The 21,457-nt window shown below is 42.8% G+C and overlaps 1 pseudogene; it reads right to left on the reverse strand.

The window, feature by feature from the left end:
- Window positions 1-20,684: 20,684 nt before the first annotated feature.
- LOC147437475 (putative pentatricopeptide repeat-containing protein At3g13770, mitochondrial pseudogene) lies at window positions 20,685-21,336 on the reverse strand (annotated as a pseudogene).
- Window positions 21,337-21,457: the final 121 nt, after the last annotated feature.

Genomic DNA, 21,457 nt, shown 5'->3' on the forward strand with positions numbered 1-21,457 from the left:
GCTTGCACGGAGCAAGACAGGAATGACATGATGTGCAACATTGGGGATTTTACTCGAGACAACGGGAATCACTGTCAGCAATAATTGGTATTCGGCAGGGCCGACTCTAAGCAATAATTGGTCAGTTATTTAGTTGCAGTATGGTAAGTATTGGTCAGGCTTATGGCTTGTACAGTAAAGATATTTAGTAGGGCCTACTTGTTATTATACTTCAAGAAACCGACATGCATTTTTAAGTGTCTGCACCCAATATTGCATTAATCAGGAACACTTTGTTTGTGTGATAGTTTATTGGTGATTTTATATTTTTAGTATGGTAACCTACTCGACAAGGTTCCAGGGACATGGATCTCTATCTCTTTAATCATTGGATACATAAGTATGTCGAAGCCATTGTCGCTTGCTAGGGAGTTGGCAATATAGGTACATGAAGCATAATGGACATTCACAGCTATGAGCTGAATTCCATGTCGACCAACCACATGAATTTTCACTACGCCAACTTGTCAAACAAAGTTTGATTTGATCAAGCAGGGTTTGAGAATAGCTGACATTTGATAGCTCAGCTGTAGATGAGCATCGGGCAATGCTATGATTCTCAATCCATAGCAAAATTTGGCAAGGCCATTTCCCTATGAAATTTTAACAAGGTCAATCTTTTTCTGCTAGGCCACATGTGTGTCACCAAGAGTATCTGTTAGCTATGAGCACTCAGGTTACATTTTTGTCTCATCCATTTCATGAACTTATGTGAAGCAAGGCTTCTATTTATGCATCTTGCATTGTGACTCCCCACATTCCGTCTATGCTATGAGCATACAAACTTGGGACAGACTTGACAATATGCTTGCAGGTTATTTCATTACGTGATAGACGGGCGTATATGATACAAGGGACGTATCTATACATACGACAGCTCCCACTCGTGCAACAGATATGGCTATGCACCATTTTTAAGCGAGTTTTCTTCCACGGAATATCGGGCCAACTGGTTACAGCAACGACCAGGTTAGCCAATTTTACAATCTTCTTATTTTTCTATGTTTACATCTTTGATTGGAAACTATTTCTTTTGTGCAAAGCAATGTGCTTTGACAATTTTACATGAACCAAGGCTTCTTCCTTGTGCTAAGGTACTGCCCAATGACTTGGCATCAAGGGCATTGGCACTCAAGTTCGGGAAATTGAAAAAATAGGGAATCTCAGCTCACAAAATCCCTACCAATTTAAACTGTGCAACGCACTTATGTTTTCCGCTCTCACGTTTGAGACCATCATTTTTGCCAAGGGCTTAAGTTTATGTATGCATGGCATGCTAGCTAGGTGGCTTTAATTCTACCACCTCCTGAAACACGCTTCCACTACAACACCAAACACTTTGTCAAGGACACTAAAAAGCACCTAAATCAAGGACTTAATTCAAAGGCTAAGTGCTATCATTAGGTCACACTAGTGTCGTCACAACCACATACAGGGTAGGTGGGTCATTTTATGACTTGTTTGTGTTTTTTTGTTACCTCTTTCAATGAGAGAATCCTAGCAGAAAACTGTGGCAGGCTTGTATGATAAGCTGCACGCTACGCATAAGATGCACACGAGCCTGGGCACAACATATACAAAGTTGTCACTTAAGAAAAGTTCCTTAGCTCTTGCATTCTCTCTCTCTCTCTCTCTCTCTCTCTCTCTCTCTCTCTCTTTCTTAATTCTCTCCAAGAATAAAGAAAACTTTTTAAGAATCTTTTGATACACGTTTTGTTTGGGAGTCAACATGAGCCAAGGTGCTCTAACTCTCAGCTAGAAATTGGGCAAGACGCCCTCTACATTAGTCTTCGTAGTTTCGTCGATTGAACACTAATTGCCATAAGGGCTATGAGCCACACACATTGGCTAAGAGTCATTGTCAGATCTTGGGTACAACCCAAGTGTTGGCATTCCTTGGGTGATTGTTCTTAATATCGAACAAATCTACCCAGTGGAGTACACAACGATGTTAATGGACAAGCAAGAGTCTTGTCATTACGGATGTTTAGGGTGTCATTTTTGCACTGCATGTTTTCAGTGCAACACTCGAGTTGAGTTTTTTATAACCATAAATTCAACTCAGCTGATCTCTACCACGGATTTTAGATGCAACAACCCGTTGCGACAACATGGCTGTCCATAAGAGCTAGGCTTTACACTTGTGTGGATCTCTTGCTCTCTCTATAGCACTATGAGTGTCTATGGATGCACTGTTTTGGGGTAAGATCCCACGGGTTCTTACTACGTCACCCCATAGGCATTGAGGATCACACTTTGATCTATTTCCGTTGTACTTTCAAATAAAGAAGTCTGCAATCTACCAGGTGGTAGTGGACAACTTCAACTTTTCAAGTTGATTCTCATCATTCTGTACACGGTTGACTATGTTGGTTACCATTACCCGCTAGTTGAGCAGTTTCTACAAAGGGTCTTACCAAGGGGTTGACTACGTAGATTCTACCTAATGGGTTTGGATTGCGAAGGCAACACCTAGAGTTTCCAGTGCATTGTTGCTTGGTTTTTCACAGGTGGGAGACGCACTCTTGTGCATTTGCATACGGGTAAGTGAACTTTCAGTTCAATCCCCACGGCCATGCCAAGGGCAGGTCGAAACAAGTATTTTGGGCCATAGTGTCCAATGTACATTATGCTGTTATGCACCCACTTGTTGGATTCGATTTGGCACATGTTGTCACATGGGATACAACATGGTCTAGGGACTCAAGGAGTTCTATTTAGCCAGTGTGGAGCAAGGCTAATGAGGGTCCCTCTCACTCCCGTCGTAGAGTGTTTACAGCTACCTCCACACACAAGTACATCTTGTACTTGTAGGATGTTCTTTTTTCAAACATCCTTAGTTGAGACATATTCCACATGTGGCATGAGTCTCTAGGAATGACACTGGCACCACTATTTCAAGTATGTGTCACGACCAGGTCCCTAGGTGCTGGTCAAATCTGTTTTCTAGACTATTCTCAGCACGACATATCAGGAGCAATTTCGATGGCCAAAAATTGTCGGATACTTAGAATGACTTGTTCAGGTACAAGTATTTTGCTAAACAACTTTACAGATGGTTGTTTATACATATAGCAAGGCTCTGAGTGGTTAATGAAAAAGTTTCATTGTTGTCCCTAGAAGTGATTAATGTTTCATCTTCTATTATGGTTCAAACATCTTCTATTAATGTTCCATCTTCTATTATGGTTCAAACATTTCAACAAGGCTTGAAAATGATTACCACTGAAATTATTTAGTTTCTTTTTGGAACTATTTACATTTTTCTTTACTGTGTGCTATGCACATCACATTCGCCATAAGTATTGGCAAGGACGATCATGGATATACAGGTTCGGATTTGTTTTTTGCTAAATGCATGCACACTAGGTGTTATGGTTCCTAGTGTTTAGGAAAGGTTGATCTGGAGCGACATGCGTATTCCTCAAGTCGTTGCTTACGAAGCATTTTGCACTTTATCTGTAGTATCTCTATGAGTTTATTTTTCGGTCTACCAATCACCAATAGAGGTCATGGCTCGGTTTGGGTACTTGTGGATCTTTTAAGTTAACCACGATGGTTATTCAACCAATTGTTGATTCCTCAGCAATGGTGTACGATATTGTGATCCCCGTTTACCAGCCATCTGGAAAGACTGTCTGTAAACCGTGGGGGAAACACACCTCATGCCTGTCAGTTATCCAAGGGGATATGCAGATTACAAAGTGTAATCTTGTGCTAAAGGATATACAAAGTGCGTATATTAGCACCAAGAAATCCAATAAATAAGCATTCATTGCTCTACTTGGAGTTTGCTTACCATCAGCTCAAGGATGTTTGCGACTAGGTTTAGTCTCTTCATGTATAAGTCAGATTCTCAACCTTGAACACTTGTTATGGTGGGGTTGTTTACTGATGAAATTTGAGAACAAGTCAAGGACTTACACTTGGCTGATAAGTTAGGTCAGCAAGTTACTCTAAAGGAAAGTGAAAAGCGGTACTCTATCAAGTACATCTTTGTCGTGATAACTCGTTTAGCATGCTCATGTGCGTTCTAAATGGAGTCTACACAATAGATGGTTGCAAATGGACAACAATGTGCAAAATTGAGATGTTATTCTTGATTTCATTTAACCTCCTACTGGACCGTGTTTTCAGTCAACCAAATAGTTGGATCCATGAGGGATACCACTATGGAAAACATTATTGTTCTTATGAAGATCCTACCACTTTTGTTTTCGTGGACGAAAACGCTTCTCAAAGGGGGGAGTAATTTCATGCCAAGGGTAGGACTATAGGAGGGCACGGCCCTAGCCAAGGGCCGATGGAAGGCCAAGGGCCTATATATAGGTATGGTTGGGTGGTTAATGGCATGTCTATCTCCCTATGCTCTTTCAATTTGTGGGTGATAGGCCGAAGAGAAATTCAATCTTGTACCTAGATTTTCAAAGAGACCTTTCCAAAAAGTACTGGTTATTCTAGAATCTCTATCTGACATGATGGACATTAGTAATCCATATTGTTTGAAAATCTAAGATATGAAGAGAGTTGCCATTTGGTGTGCCTTAATAGTCTTTTTGACAGGAATAAAGTGTGCCTGCTTACTAAACCTGTCGAATATTGTCCAGATTTTTGTATTCCCATGGATAGACTTGGGTAATCCAAAGATATAATCCATGGATATACTCTCCCATGGTGAATTAGGGATTGGCAATGGCTGGAGTATTCTAGGCGGGATTCCAGGTTGCTTCCCTCTATCATAATTAGTCTTTTGGCATACCACATATTTTGAAACATACTCTTGTATGTCCTCTTTCATGGTAGGCCAATAGAAGTACGTCTCTATGTCAGGACAACGGCAAGGCCGAACTAGACAAGGGCAAGGCCCGGCTAGGCAGTGTGGAAAGGGAGTCCAACTAGGGCAAAGGGCCAGGGTCCATGCTATATAGTGGGTGGTTGGGTGGTGGACTCCTAGGTTCTAGTTCCCCTTGTCTTACACTGGTATCAGAGCTAAGGGAGAAGGAGCCATGGAGGAGGGGGGAAGGTTGCATGAAAGCATGCTCTTGCTCTCGCTCTCTCTCTCTCTCTCTCTCTCTCTCTCTCTCTCTCTCTCTCTCTCTCTCTCTCTCTCTCTCTCTCTCTCTCTCTCTCTCTCTCTCTCTCTCTCTCTCTCTCTCAGGCATCCCTCTCGATCTCTCTCACAGCCATGGAATTTGTGCATGGAATTGCATCTGATTGCATGGCTCTCCTTTGATGAGGCAAGCATGGAAGCCGAAGACGCAGCACCGTGTGCTGCTGTCCCAAGTCGGGGAGGTAAAATTAAATCCCGCAAGACCATGGGCATCAACCCTAAGCAAGGGGAAGGTGTGAGTTTCGGCCGGCACCAAACGGTGCGCTGGTGGACTCAGAAGGAGCGCGCAAGGGAGCTGTGAAAAAGACGTCACAGGGACAGGTCGAGTCGAGTCAAGCAACGAGGACTCTCTCTCTCTCTCTTTTCTGCTCTCAGCGGCTCTGCTCATAGCACCATCACTCACAGCAGCAAACAGTAAGTGATTTTTTATTTTTTATTTTTTTATTAAAAAACAAAAACAACTTTTCGTTATACTAGCGGCCCGCCCCACCAAGATCCGGTTTCCGGGCCACCTTGGATGCATACGAGGATTGAAGGGGCGGGAAGGCCACTCACAAACTCCTTGCTTGGCTTGCCTGGATGCAGGCGAGCCTCAAAAATGCGTAAGGGCCACTCAAGGATGACCTGCCCGGTTTGCCAGGATACATGTGAGCTTTGCCTCGAAGGGAGGCAAAGGCGGCTTTTTCAAGGTATGCATGTTGTGTCATGCATGCTCATGCTCAAGCCTCGGAAAAGGGGCCATGGCAATAGCAAGGAATCAAAGTGCTCCCACATGTCATCCTCGGCAAAGGGTCCATGGTAATAGCGAGGAAGAAAAGTGCTCCCGCATCTCATCAGAAAGAGATCTCCAAGAGTGCTTTTATTCCAAAATCAACGACGATTGCACGTCGCCCAAGGATTATGCTCGTGGCAAAAAGCTTTCGAGAGCAAAATCAATGCCAACAAGGATTGATGAAGACAGTCAAGATGTTTGGCATGCTCGACTAAGAGCAGGAGCCTTCCAGTACTGTGCTGCCTTCACAGATTTTCAACATGATTCCAGGCAAATCTGTCTACATTTTGGCATTACTTTTTGAATTAGTTATGCAATCAATTATTTTTTTATTATGGTTCGTTGACATGTAACAAGCACGGATTGATTGTCTCTTACAATCACGGCTTGTATTGCCTCTTCAAGTGATAAGTGGTAGTTGAGGTACCTCCACACCAAGTAAGGTATGCGCCTAGTAGGGTGTTCTTGGCATTCATGGTTGAAATCGCCTCAATGTTGAGCTTGCGAAATCGACTCAAGCATGGTTTGGGTACCTGCCACACTAATCTACTGCACGGATCATCAGCAGTTCATTTTTTGTGTCAATGGAATTTCAAGGAGATCGGCACACCATGTAGCTCGATTTGATAAAGGGTACATAGGGCTCGGCATGGCCAACTTCTTGTCACTACTTTCAGAAACCGGCAAAGACGCCAGCCACACAACACTAGCCAATTTCCATCGACAAGGTCAAATGAAGTTTACCATGATATATGTATGTCGATAGCAGCATCTGTTGGCTAGCTAATCCTTCCTTATGTGAAGCAAGGCTTCCATTTCTGCATTTTGCATTGAGCCTTCCCACTTTGGGCATATGCTATGAGCATAGACACTTGGGAAGGATTTGACAATATTCTTCCAAGTTGTCTCATTACGTACAAGACAGACATATATGATACAAAGGGGTGTATGTGTATATACAATAAATCTCTTGCAAAAATCTCTTGCAAAGCAGATATGGCTAAGAGCTGGTTCGGAATGAGTTTTTTTTTTCCTTCCAAATCTCTGGACCACTGGTTACTGCAACGACCAGGTTAGCCAATTTTAAGTTCTTCTTATTTTTTCATGTTTACTTGGAAATTACTGTTTTTGTGCAAACCAAAGTGCTTTGCCAATTTAATACGAAGCAAGGCTTCTCCCTTGTGCCAAGATACTACTCAATGACTTGGCATCACGGACAGTGGCACACAAGTTTGGGGAACTGCCAAAATATGGCATATCACTCCCTACCAGTACATCTGTGCAAGGCACTTATGGTTTTGGCTCTCACGTTTGAGGCCATCACTTTTGCCAAGGGCTTCCATTTCTACATGCACAGCATGATATCTAGGTAGATTCAATTTTACCACTAAATCATCCCATAGGCATAGAGGATCACAGTTTGATCTATTCCCGTTATACTTTCAAGGAAAGAATTTTGCAATCTATCACGCGGTAGCGGAAAAATTCAACTTTTCAAGTTAACTCTCATCATTCTACACACCGATAACTAGGTTGGCTACTGTCATCTGCTAGTTCAGCAGTTTCTACAAAAGGTCTTACCAAGTGGTTGGACTTCGTAGATTTTTCCGAAAAGGTTTGGATTGCGAAGGCAACACACGAGAATCCCAGTGCAATGTTGCTTGATTTTTTCACAGGTCAGAGACGTACTCCTGTGCATTTGAATGCGGGTAACTGAACTTTCAGTTCAGTCCCCAGGGCCATGACAAGGGCATGTCGGAACAAGTATTATGGGCCGTAGTGTCCAATGTACCTTATGCTGTTATGAATCCACTTGTAGGATTCGATTTGGCACATGTTGTCACATGGGATACAACATGGTCTAGGGACTCAAGGAGTTCGGTTTAGCCAGTGTGGATTAATAAATAAGGGTCCCTCTCACTCTTCTCGCAGAGTGTTTAGAGTTACCTTCACACGCAAGTACATCATGTACTTGAAGGATGTTCTTTTTTACACATTCTTACATGAGACATATTCCACATGTGGAGAATATGAGTCTCTGGACTGACACTGGCGCCATTATTTCAATTATGTGTCACGACAAAGTCCCTAGGTGCTGGTCAAATCTATTTTCTAGACCATTTTTAGCACGACATATCAGGACCAATTTTAGTGGCCAGAAATTGTCGGATACTTAGAATGACCTGTTCAGCTACAAGTATTGCTAAACAACATTACAAATGGTTGTTTATACATACAGCAAGGCTCTAAGTTGTTAATGAAAAAGTTTCATTGTTTGTACCTAGAAGTGATCAATGTTTCACCTTCTATTATGGTTCAGACGTTTCAGCAAGGCTTGCACAAGATTGCAACTAAAAGTATTTAGTTTCTTTTCACACCTATTTACATTCCTTTTTAATGTGTGCTAGGTGCATCACATTTGCCATAAGTATTGGCAAGGATCACCATGGATATACAGGTTCGGATCTGTTTTTTGCTAAATGCATGCACACTAGGTGTTATGGGTCCTAGTGTTTAGCAAAGGCTGATTTGGAACGGCATGCATATTCCTCAAGTTGTTGCTTATGAAGCATTTTTGCACTCTATGTGCAGTATCTCAATGAGTTTACTTTTCGATTTACCAATCACCAATAGAGGTCATGGCTCGATTTGGATGCTTGTAGATTTTTCCAATTAACCACAATGGTTATTCATCCAATTGTTGATTCCTCAGCAATGTGGTACGATATTGTGATCCCCGTTTACCAGCCATCTGGAAAGACTGGCTGTAAACCGTGGGGGAAACACACCTCAGTATTGTCACTTATCCAAGGAGATATGCATATTACAAAGTGTAATCTTGTGCTAAAGGATATGCAAGTGCACATGTTAGCACCACACAATCCAATTAGTAAGCATTTATTGCTCTACTTGGAGTTTGCTTTTAAATTTAAAGCATGTTTGCGACTAGGTGTAGTCTCTTCATGTATAAATCAAGTTCTCAACCTTGAACACTAGTGATGGTGAGGTTGTTTACTGCTGAAATTGGAAAACAAGTCAAGGACTTAAACTTGGCTGATGAGTATGTTAGCAAGTTACTTTCATGAAAAGTGAAAAGAGGTACTCTTTAGGGTACATCTTTGTGTGATAACTCGTTTTGAATACTCATGTGTGTTCTAAATGGAGTCTACACACAATGATAGGATAGGAATCGGTAACACAAGCTGGTTGCAAATGGACAACAATGTGGAAAATCAAGATGTTACTCTTGGTTTCATTGAACCTCCTGCGGAACCGTGTTCTGGTCAACCAAACAGATGGATCCATGAAGGATGTCACTTGGGAAAACGTTAGTGTTCTTACGAAGAAGTTCCCCACTTTTGTTTTCAAGGACGAAAACTCTTTTTTAAGGGGGGAGTAATGTCAGGACAACGGCAAGGCCGGACTAGACAAGGGCAAGGCCGGGCTAGGCAGTGTGGAAAGGGATTCCAACTAGGGCAAAGGGTCAAGGTCCATGCTATATAGTGTGTGGTTGGGTGATGGAATCCTAGGTTCTAGTTCCCCTTGTCTTACACTCTACTCCTTGAAGAGTAGGTTGAATGTGAGCTATCTTTGTGAACTTAGCTGTTTCCAATGTGGTCTCGAGTATTCGAATGTTCCTTGCCTTCCAAACGTTTCGAAAATAGCAATATCTCACTATTTGTGTGACTTTGAGTAGCGCTTGACTCTTGAATACCTTTCCTCCCAAGCAAAGGTCATTCTTGTAAAATCCTATTTTCCAAGTTTTCTGGACCCATTTGCATATTTTCCCTGCTAGGCTACAAATCCCGGGGCACTCTTTGAATAGGTGAGCGAGGTCTTCCCTAGCTGATCTGCATTGTGAGCATCTATCCGAACCAATTTCCCTAGCGAGTACCTTGACTCTAGTCGGCATGGCTCCCTAAAGCACCTTCCACACAAAAAAACTTCATCTTAAGTGGCCATGGCAGGCACCACATATTATTTACAATCGTCTCCCATCTTGTCTCCGACTAGTTCTTGCCCCATTGCTTATTAAGCTATGAGAACCAATTCTTCAAATACATAAGTGTATAGTATACTTCCTTAGTTTGAGGTTTAAAGAAGTGTCTGCTCTTAGGCCATTTCCAAGCTTTCCACTCGAACTCGGATTCACAGTCCGGTAAACATATCTTGTTAATCTGTTCTAGAGCTCTACGGATCAGTAAACTTTTTGTTCCCTTCAAATTAAATTGGAGAGCCAGCTGATCCACTCCTTTCCAATTGCACCTGCTATAATCCCAAAGTTGCCCAAGACATTTAATCCCTTTGTTGTTAATTTTCCTGGCAACTTCTCTCAAATGGGTTAGCAGGATGCTTTCGGCCTTTGAGAGCCAAGGGGACCAATGAGTTATAGAATTATGGAAGTACCTAAATAACTCTCCCCATTCCAAGGTCTTTGTGGTCCTATTGCATTTCCTAACAAGTTCGCATGTCATACCCCCAAGTTTAAGAACAGTCCACCGAGGGGCAAGCAACTTTTCGTGCACTTTAAGCCCTTTCCACATACCACCTTTCGAGCGTAACTTAGAGTTATCCACCATATCCTTAGCCACAATCGCCCATGACTGGTCCTGTTTTGCGAACGCAACCACCAGCTTGGCACATTGGGCTTTTGCATGAATGCTAGGATTAAGAATTCCAAGACCCCCTTGTTCCATTGGTCTAGCAATGGTCTCCCATTTAGTCCACTGCCAGGGAGCCGAGCCTTTATTGTTGTTCTTCTGTCATAAAATCTAATATCTAACCAACCCCAAATGATTTTCTCATATTAAACTGATCATTTAATGTGGGAGAATAAACATGAACAAGGGTTAGAATATAGACATGTACTTCTGGATATATCTCAACATGGGGCCAAGGTTAAAGGTGTCCAAATGAGAGATGATCTGTCAAAGAGCAAGGCTAAAGAGCAAGGCTAGCTAATGGAGCTTAAAGACCTTAGGGTTAGCTTCATTAAAGACCTCCAATGGTTAGTGTTAAAAGTCATTTGACCTTAGGCAAGCTAGGACTGTGCTTGAGATGGGAACCTGGCCCAAGCTTGAGGAGTTTGTCGTGCTTGTTGACTAAGGTGCTTGAGGTGCTTGTTGTGCTTGCTGACTAAGGTGCTTGAGGTGCTTAATGACTAAGGTGTTAAGGTGATCCATGACTAAGGTTCTTGAGGGGTTATGGTGTTTAAAAAGTCAAAGCACGTCCCTACACAAGGGGGGGTGAGCCCTCATTGTAGGAGCTAGAGAGAGAACACACACACCCTCACGCAAGGCAAGCTTGGTCTAAAGAAGCAACTAGGACACTTGTCAAGTTCCTCTTCATGCTGTCCTCATGGTGTGCCTAAAGCCGATTGGTTGGCCTTCCAAGCGGTCCAATGATAATTTACTTAATTAAATTAATTGTTTATGCATTTATCAAGTCCTCTCTCTCAAAGGGAAAAGGGGGACACTTGTCCCAAGGCTACGATGCTTGCTTGATATGCATTCTGCATTGGATTGGTCACGCTTGAAGGGGTCCAATGAGCTTCTACCATGAGCTAAGAGAAGGGGTCACCCAAAGCAAGGAGGGGGCTAGCTTGGGGGGGTATACTCCCCCCCCCCCCCCCCCCCCCCCCCCCCCCACCTCTCTCTCTCTCTCTCTCTCTCATTGTGTAAGGTGCAAGAGCTCCATCTCCTTCTCCAAGCTTGTTGAGAAGTTGAGAGTCTACACCAACACTCTTGGCTACAGAATGCAAATCCAACCAAGAGCCATGTTTCAATGCTTAAGCTTGCCATCTTCTCCATCTTCATTACTATGCTATTATGCTATGCTAAGCAAGAAGAGTAATGATAAGTGGGGAACTATTTCTTTCTCCTATGAATGTTTCTTCTTCCTCTTCCCTACCCTCATTCCCTCTAGCTCTCTCCACATTTGAAGGTGTTTGAGGCCTTGGGACTAAGGCCGGGAATGGTTAATGCTTTCTACAAAATCTATGCTATACTCGTGATGCATGAAGCTTTCCATTTTCATTGCATCACCTAGGTCACAAGGAACACAAAGATTATATTGGACCAATTCTCTTTTGTTGGGATAATCTATAATACAAAATCCTATTGGAGGGAGGACCGATTCCACATAAATACGGTCCTCATCTGATGTCAAGTTCTCTAAACTCTCTCTCTTGCAAAATTATTGTTCATGCCAAGTTAATTAAGTACTATGGTTATGTTGCTACCTCTAATTAAGTCCATCCTCTATGTTTTCAAAGTAGTCTCACAAAAATACTCACTCTAATTCTCTTAATTCCACTATTCTCAAAGTTTATAGGTCATTTCCATCACATTGGTATCAGAGCTATTGGTTTCTCATTTCTTGCTTAAGAAGAGAGTTCCTTAAGTTGTCCATGAAAGGTTGGGCATGTTTATTGCACTAGGGTAAGTGTGACAGGGATCTATTATCTTGGTTGAGAAGGACTTAGTTCGAGGTACAGCATTGAGAACTATAGTCTTAATAATGGAGCCTCTCGGGGCTCGCCTTTGGCTCAACCATTATTGAGCTACAAGCAAGCTCAACATGAACCATAATCAACCGAGAAATGTTAGACCCTCTCCACTAGTCTTTGCAATCAACAATGTCTAAACCACGGGTGTGGCTGCTTGAGAACTAATTTTCAAAGGTAAAGAAGAGTAGCGACTAAGATTTTTAAGGGTACCAAAGCACAAAGTAATCTATACATGAGTTTAATTAGCATGGCTAACAATAACCAAGAGAGTAGAATGAACATTGATAACTTTGGTTTTTCACATGAGGTGCTAATTGATGATGCCCCCATGTTTGTTAACTATCTTGTTACTAGGTTGCATCAGGCTATGGGCAAACCTGCTTTGCAAGACAAAGTTACCCAACGACTTCATGTTTTCCTTCCTCTCCAAGAAAAGACAGAGCTTAGGAGGCGTCTTGATGAGACTCCCAAAATAAGACTCTCTCCCATAAGAGAGGAGGAATTCAAAGAAAGAGAAAGAAGCCAATCCCTAAGTTCCTCTGAAGATGTGGCTCCACGAAGACGACGGTCTAGACGATCGCCAACTCCTCCCAAGAGAAAACGGTCAACCCATAGTCCTTCTCCTCGTCACTCCAAAAGGGAAGAGAGGAAACAAAGGAAGAAAAGGGTAAGAAGGAGGTCTTCCTCTTCTCCTTCTTCTTCACCTTCCTCCTCTTCCGATGAAAGAAATAGCTATTCTCCTAGAGAATACAAGAGGGGAGGACATCGCAAAACTTACCCTGCATGTCGAAGGTCCCAAAAGCTCAAGAAGTTCAAAGAGGGAGGAAAGAGTATCCCTTTTCTCACCTATGATGGCACATTTGGTGCTACCGACAAAGTATTGGCCTTCATCCAGCAATTTGATGCGGCCTTTGGAGACGAGGACTTCACAAAGTCCTCTAAGCTACGCCATGTAGCTATGCACTTTTAGAAATCTACTTGTCAATGGTGGGCTAGACTTCGTAGAAATGACGAGTTCCCAAAGACATGGAAAACTCTACGAGTTTCCATCATGAAGCAATTCCTTGCAAGCGATGCAAAGGACAAAGTGCTTATCGAATGGCGGAGTTTGATGCAAAGGACAAAGTGCTTACCCAATGGCGGAGTTTGAAGCTTCTCTCCCATGAGTCTATCCACAAATATGTGGACTAGTTTTGGGATTTACATATCAAGGCTATTGTCTTTCCAAAGATAGACTTTGCCGAGCAAAAGCAACAATTCTATGCAGGATTACCTAAAGAGACGGCTGAGTACGTCAACTCCCAAAGGCTTAGTTCTATCACCAAGTAATCCACCACACCATGGTTGCTTCACGCATCAATTTCAAACAAGGGGCTAGAAGGAATGTCAAACCCATGGAAAGCAAAGAAAAAAGTGATGCACAGGGAAAAACCAATGCCCAAAATCTTCCCAAGGCAATTCCAACAACAACAACTACAACAATCGATGCAAGGAGAAGGGAGTTTACAAAGGTAAAAATAAACTCTCTTCCGAAGAGCTTGAAGCTTTTCGCAAGGACCACAAAATGTCTTAAGTGTGGGGAGCAAGGACATGGCTATCATTCTTGCCCTAAGAGAAATGCCTGCAATAAGACTCCTAGAGCTTCCACGATCGAAGCTCCAAAAGAGGATGCTCATTGCAAAGGATCACCTCTCTCCTATGCTTGGGGAAAGGTAAGGGAGCATGATGCCTTCATCTTGTTTGACCTTGGCTCTACTCACAACTTCATATCAATGGAGTTGGCCACTAAGTTGGGAATTCAAGCTTTCAAGATGGGAGATACTGTAAGTGCCAATGTATCTTTCAAGGGACAGCAAGACTCTGTTACTCCCTTGATTGGGAAGTTGAGGCTTCATGTCCAAAGCTACACTGACAAAGAATACTTTTTCATCTCTCCTCTCCAACATGAGGATGTTATCCTAGGGGCACCATGATTCAACCGCATGGTACCAAACATGAAGTTCCCTGAAAGGAGAATCTACTTCACCTACAGGGAAAAGAGCATGTATATAGATTCTAGTGAGTCTAGTCGTACTATACCACTTATAAATTCTCCCGCTTTTGATGAATCTTTAATCAATGAAAAGCTTAGTTTCTGCGTACATGGTTTTTGTCAAAGAGCCCCTAAAAGGTCCTAAAGTTTCATCAAATGTAAATGGTAGGAACCAAGAAGAGTTAGGCTTGTTTAATTTTCTAAAAAGATTCCAAGATGTGTTCATCGATGATATCCCTATGGACTTACCTCCAAAATGAGGGGATGATGACCATCAAATTGAGCTCCTACCAAGAAGCTCATCGCCTAACAAGCATCCTTATCGAGTTTCCCAAGCTCAACAAGAGGAGATCATGAGGCAACTACAAGATTGGTAGACAAGGGGATGGTTAGTCCTAGCTCCTCTTCCTTTTGTTCTCCAGTCCTTTTAGTGCAAAAGAAAGATGGTACATACCACATGTGTGTGGACTATCGAGCACTTAACCATATCACTATCAAAAACAGATTTCTCGTACCAGGGTAGAAGATCTATTTGATAAGTTACAAGGCTCTACCAACTTTAGTAGGATTGACCTTAAAAGTGGCTATCATCAAATAAAGATTGTGAATGAAGTTATCCTAAAGACCGCGTTCCGTGCAACGTTTCGTCTTTATGAATATCTAGTCATGCCTTTTGGCTTGAGTAATGCACCAGCCACGTTCAATCGTTTAATGGAGAAAATCTTCTAGATCCTACCGCAAATTCACTAGAGTGTTCTTTTGATGATATCATCAACTACTCCAAGTCCTTGGAGGAACACAAGCAACATCTCCAGGTGATTTTTCAAGCTTTGAGGGAGCACAAGCTTTTTATCAATCAAAAGAAGAGCGAATTTTTCCTTCAAGAGATTCAATACTTAGGTCATATTATCTCTCAAGATGGTATCTGTATGGATCCATCAAAGTTGGAGGTAATAAAATCATGGCCTAACGCAAGGAATCTACCTGAGCTAAGAAACTTTATTGGTATGTGTGCATACTATAGACGCTTCAGTAGCAAAATTCTCTCAAATAACATGACCATTACATGACTTAACAAAGAAGAACGTTAAGTACTCATGGATTGCTAAGGAGAAAAATGCTTTTGACAAGCTCGAAGAGAAGCTTACCTCCCAACCAATCCTTATACTTCCGGATCTCTCAAAGACATTTAAGGTCCAATGTGATGCTTGTGGTGATTGCCCTGGAGTAGTCTTACTTCAATAACGGCATTCCATAGCATATGAGAGACGAAGGATCAATACGATGAACGGGTCTTGGGCATTTATGAGAAAGAGCTTTTAGCTATTTTACATGCCCTACACACATGGAAGCACTATCTATTGGGAACTTTATTTATTTTGCAAGCAGGCCACCAAAGTCTCAAGTACTTCATGATGCAAACCACCAAGCTTTCCGACAAACAAATGAGGTGGGCAAATTTTCTTTCACAATTTTATTTTCATATTGCTCACATTGCTGGTAAGCAGAATCAAGTGGCCGATGCACTTTCACGACGACCAAAAGTTAATGGGGTGTTAGAAACTCACAATGATCTATCTTCTATGATAGATGAGTATGCCACTGACCCCGCCTTTAAAGACATAATGTCAGCCCTTGCATTGGGGAAGAAATAAGAACCATTCACCTTGCACGATGATTATCTTCTCCATGGCAATAGGCTACGTGTTACCTACTCCATTCGTGAGGAAGTCATGTATGAATCCCATGCTCCTCCCTATGCGGGGCATAGAGAGAAAGTAGGGAGGCAATCATTGCCTTCGGGAAACAGACAGTCTCTAATGAGTGGAGCAAGGCCGTTAGCGCCATTATGACTGACTCTCATGGATGAAAGAATGGGTTGATCTCTTGCCATGAGGTGGCTCCGCTTTTAGCTGACGTAATGATGACCCAGGGAAGCTATCATGGTTTGGTTTGAGCATGGCAAGAACTTGTAATTTTTTCACGTTGTCTATATAATCTACTCACAAATTCACACCCTTTTACTAATGGGTCCTACTGGCAACTCTTCAAATAAAAAAGGTGGATACTTCCATAGATGCGCTCAACCAAATCAATCCTTAACCCCTACACATGATGCTCCTGCCCCCACGCCCTCCTCTTCCCAACCCTCCTACTTGCTACCTCTGTCCATGCCTTTGTACCCCAAGCTCCGTCTACCTAACCTTCGTCCCCTCTCCTCCTCGCTCTTGTCTAATGAGCAGATCATCACTAGAGCACGTTGATTGTAGAACCAGGAGAGAGAGAGAGAGAGAGAGAGAGAGAGAGAGAGAGAGAGAGAGAGAGAGTCTAAATGACCTCTCGTAGCCAAGAGGCAAAGACCATTTTCGTGCATGCGCACATGCACACACACACACACACACACACACACACATAGAGAGAGAGAGAGAGAGAGAGAGAGAGAGAGTCTAAATGACCTCTCGTAGCCAAGAGGCAAAGACCATTTTCGTGCATGCGCACGTGCGCACACACACACACACACACACACACACATAGAGAGAGAGAGAGAGAGAGAGAGAGTCTCAACAAACTCTCGCAGCCAAGAGGCAAAGACGACTATCGCAGTCACAGAGAGAGAGAGAGAGAGAGAGAGAGAGAGAGTCCCCCTGCTCCATGCCTGCAGAAGACGAGCTCATGTGTGCTTTTCTCTTTTCACGTGAAAATGCCCATATCTCTGCCTACAAACATCGCGTAGACAGAGAGAGAGAGAGAGAGAGAGAGAGAGAGAGAGAGAGAGATGTCGCAAAGACAGAGAGAGGGAGAGGCATGGTAGGCGACATGTGTGAGAGCGAGAGTGCACTTTCCAAAACTCTTCCACTAACCCTCACTCTCTTTCACCCTTCCTTTTTCCCCTTCCAGGTTTGGGGTTTTTTTATTTTTTCCCATCTAGTACCCTTTCATAGCTATCTACTCGAATGCTTTCATATTTTATTATGTGCCATTATCGAGATTTCTCCCTCCCAACTAGTACCCTTTCATAGCTATCTACTCGAATGCTTTCATATTTTATTATGTGCCATTATCGAGATTTTTCCCGATTTCAACCTTAGCTCTCAAGGAACTTCTCTCTTACCCTTACAAAAAGGGGAACCAGCATTTGAACCCATACACACAGGTTCCACAACATTATCGTGAGGTCACCCGTAACCAGTCAAGCACCCCTGTGAAAGTGATGGCAAGGCAAACCCAGAAACATAAAAATATGCATGTACGCCAGCGCCATCACAATGACCTGCTTTGTGCACGGCCCCTACCCTGTGCCTCGCCTGCATGGACCTGTGTCTCGCTCCATAGCTACTGCTGCAAGTGGGCCTCCCATCTCACCCGACAGTTTCTCATGCATGCTCGTCGCCTCGCCTTCTCCTACTACTCTCCCCTATGAACAAAGGGCGATGGTATCTCACTGGATTCCTTATGTGTATCTACCTCCTCACCCATCGCCTCGCCAGGCTGTCGGCACTTGCTCATATTAGGCGGACCGGCACTTGCTCATACTGTACCGACATTTTTTTGCTCGACATTGCATCAAGGGATCTCACTGTATTCCCTTTCTATTTACTTGGTAAGCCAAAGGCTCTTTTCCCCCCTCTCTGATCGCAAAGCCACCACGTGGCACATTCCCACTGGCAGTTTTCCACGCTAGCAAAAAGCTCAGAAACCCCGCTAATAATGACCGATTAAAATAAAAATGCCGTCGTGAAACGAGTACAGCAGTTCGCAGACAGAGCTCAAAAGCACTTCGAACTTCTCCACACAGGCAGTTCGCAGGTTCCCCAAAAGCAGCAAGTTTGCGAGAGATATGCAGCAGATCCCGATGCTTAATTCTTAAGATTCACACCAATTCTTTTCCGTGCAGTTTGCCTGTGCAGCTGTAAGCTGGGTAGAACCGGAAGGGAGTACCAGAGACCGGTTATATTTGGTAGATCATCAAGCTGGAGTGATGAGCATTCTCAAAGATCAGATATTTCATGCAATCAACCAATGGAAGAGGTCTGTTCTAGTGCTACTGAAACAGAAGAATATCAGTTGGCCTAATCTAGAGTCGAACCACCAAAACTCATTGCCTTCGCAGGCCCGTTCAGGGTGTTGGCGATGCAGACGGAAGAGGCAGAAGAAATGGAAAGAATAAACATCGAACTGGACATGAGGGCAGAAAAGCTTAGCAGGATCGATCATACCGAAGCTTATGATGGTCATCCTCAAGTAATTAAGCCAGTCGGCTCAATGCTAGCTGCTTGCGCTTTTAGCAAAGAGTGTCGCTTTTAGTAGAGAGTGTGAGGGGATTAGCGGCAGACAGCTCAATGTCGAGGGAAAGGCATTGGGGAATATTGCCACTAGTGCAAGTCATGGTCTGCGGAGCTGTTGACTTCAGTCGCACTTCTCGTCCAACTCTATTGATAGCCTATCTGAAAATTTGATGAGGCAAGCAATTGATCATAACGATATGCAAACAAACAGAAACATCTCTCATGACCAATTCAACACAGAATATGGTGTCCGTGGGAGTTGGTTAATGTGTAGCTCCAAGGAGATGCAACAGCATTGCATCGAAAGTCAAGTAGTCAATCATGTAGGTGCCTATGCTGCCGGCCAGGATCAAAAGAATAGTCAAAGAGCAAAAGTGGAAGCTAATTCTTTTCTCCACACAAAGAGCTTTGATGCTGCAGAAGCCGGAGAACAAGGATTGCGGAGCAATAGCATTTCTGGAGACAGGCATACCAATATGTCAGCACCTATTAGCCTCCAGCAGTGAACTTCTGCTCCTCCAACAGTGAACTACTGTTGGCCATTCAATGGGATAGCAGAAAATTTAATAGACAATATGGCCAATATTGTGTCTTGTAAAGAATTCTCTTTCTAAGCCGTGTGCAAGTGGCAGCCAATGCGGTCGCAATTGGGATTAGCAACAATAGTATACTGCAGTGTTGCTCTTCAGCATATGCATACGAAGCAGGGAATGTTGGTGGCGGATTCTATGAGCAAAGGTCCATGTATGCAACAGCTATTGGATCAAGTTCAAATGGTTGCAAATGCAGACATCAATTTGGCATCGATACATAACGCAGGTTAGTCAACAAGGAGGCAAGAAGACATAATTGTTGACCGAAGTAGCTTACAATTCTGAGAGAGAGAGAGAGAGAGAGAGAGAGAGAGAGAGAGAGAGAGAGAAGGTAATATTGATCATAGGACATAGAGAATAAAGTTACATTTGCATGTTTTGTGTATGGCAGGGAGTACATATGTTCACAACACTGCACGTTCCAATTACACAAGCGCGACTCCAGCTCGACAACATTGCAAGGTCCTTTATCTGCATCCAATTTTCCATGCGCATGCGTTTGCTTGGTGCAACATATAAACGCTACGGGACAGGGCACAGCTTCTGTTTCTTATAATTTTTTGGAGAGACCACAGTGCCAGCTCCCCACCATATTTTTGTATGGCACCTCTGTATGACGTGCGCAATATACTTTGCACTTTCAGTGTGTCGTTTCATTGCAAGACGATATGTTTAACTATTCACATTGCTTTTTTGTAGCTTGACTCACATATCGGCTTATAGATTGGACAATCAAAAAGCAGGAGTACAACATTGCAGGTTAGTAAAGCACCTCATTTTTGCAGTTCATTAATGCTTTATCTACTTACTTGTTTTAGAATTTTCCGCATTACTTCCTTTGCTTTGGTTTATTTGGATCTCGTTTTCAGAAGTATACACTCAATGTCGATCAACATCTGCACGTGAGTTACACATGTAACTTTTAGCATACGGTTGCTTGCCAAATATATGTGATGTATTACAGTAGTGAATGCATGTAGTGTATCACATTAGCTTACCATCCATATGCTAGGTCATGGTTTGAAATCACTGCATTGTATAAAGATTGGAGATTGCATTGTCGATGCCATAACACAAAACACAGAAGGTGAACTTACATGTATTATTGTCCTCATTCATTGTATTGGGAATAACTACAAAAGAAGAAAGGCAAAACACAAACAACTATAAAAGAAGAAAGGCAAAACACACTCGAAATCCACCTTCAAAAATGTGAGCCGACGTGTTGCGCTACCAACCATTCGATGAAAAATATTGAAATTTAAAATACTTTCATTTGCAAAAATTTACACATAGCACGTATACTAGAAAAAACATTCATTAGTAGACAATCTCGCTTGGATATAATCTCAACTGTAACCATCCCTATAATCTCGAATAATTGATGCACTAATGTTTGTCTCCTCCCATAAACATTATAGCATTTTTCAAATGTATATCCCTTTCACGTAGTGCCGCCATTGCCAAATTAGTCTTGCTCTTATGCCCTTGAATGCTAGCTGCTAAAAGTCAATTTGCATATGTCCTGTTATATTCTATAGATGTTATATATCAAGGATCACCAAGCAAGACTAGCTTCGAATTTCTACAATTGGGTACCCCTACTCACAATTGTGAGTTTTGCAAAGAAAAAAAAAGGATAGGCACCTTCTGTTCGAAGGAAAGGCGTTCACACGGCGCACACCTCTCTCAAGTACTCTACATACGTGATTGCAGTTGGAGTGAATCCCTCACTTCGCATTCGCTGAAAACAGCCAAGAGCTTCTTGGCCTTGTCCTTGTTGGGCATATCCTGCAATTAATGCATTCCAAGAGACCACATCTCGCACAGGAAGTGTGTCAAAAGCTTTTTGTGCTTTCAAAAGGGCACCACATTTGGCGTACATGTCTATCAAAGCATTTCCAAGCACGACATTGTCTTTCAACAAACCCTGACTAACAATCTCCTTATGGATTTCTTTGCCGATTTCAACGTCTTGCATAATGCCACATGCCTTCAAGATGGAAGAATAGGTGAAGGCACTTGGGGAGAGGCCCTTGCTCTACATCCGATGGAAACAACCTAGAGCTTCTTCGACCTGTCCATGTTGGACATACCCTGCAATAAGTGCAGTCCAA

Source organism: Adiantum capillus-veneris, chromosome 17 (genome assembly GCF_014529385.1).
Source record: "Adiantum capillus-veneris isolate H3 chromosome 17, ASM1452938v2, whole genome shotgun sequence".
Lineage (NCBI taxonomy): Eukaryota > Viridiplantae > Streptophyta > Polypodiopsida > Polypodiales > Pteridaceae > Adiantum > Adiantum capillus-veneris.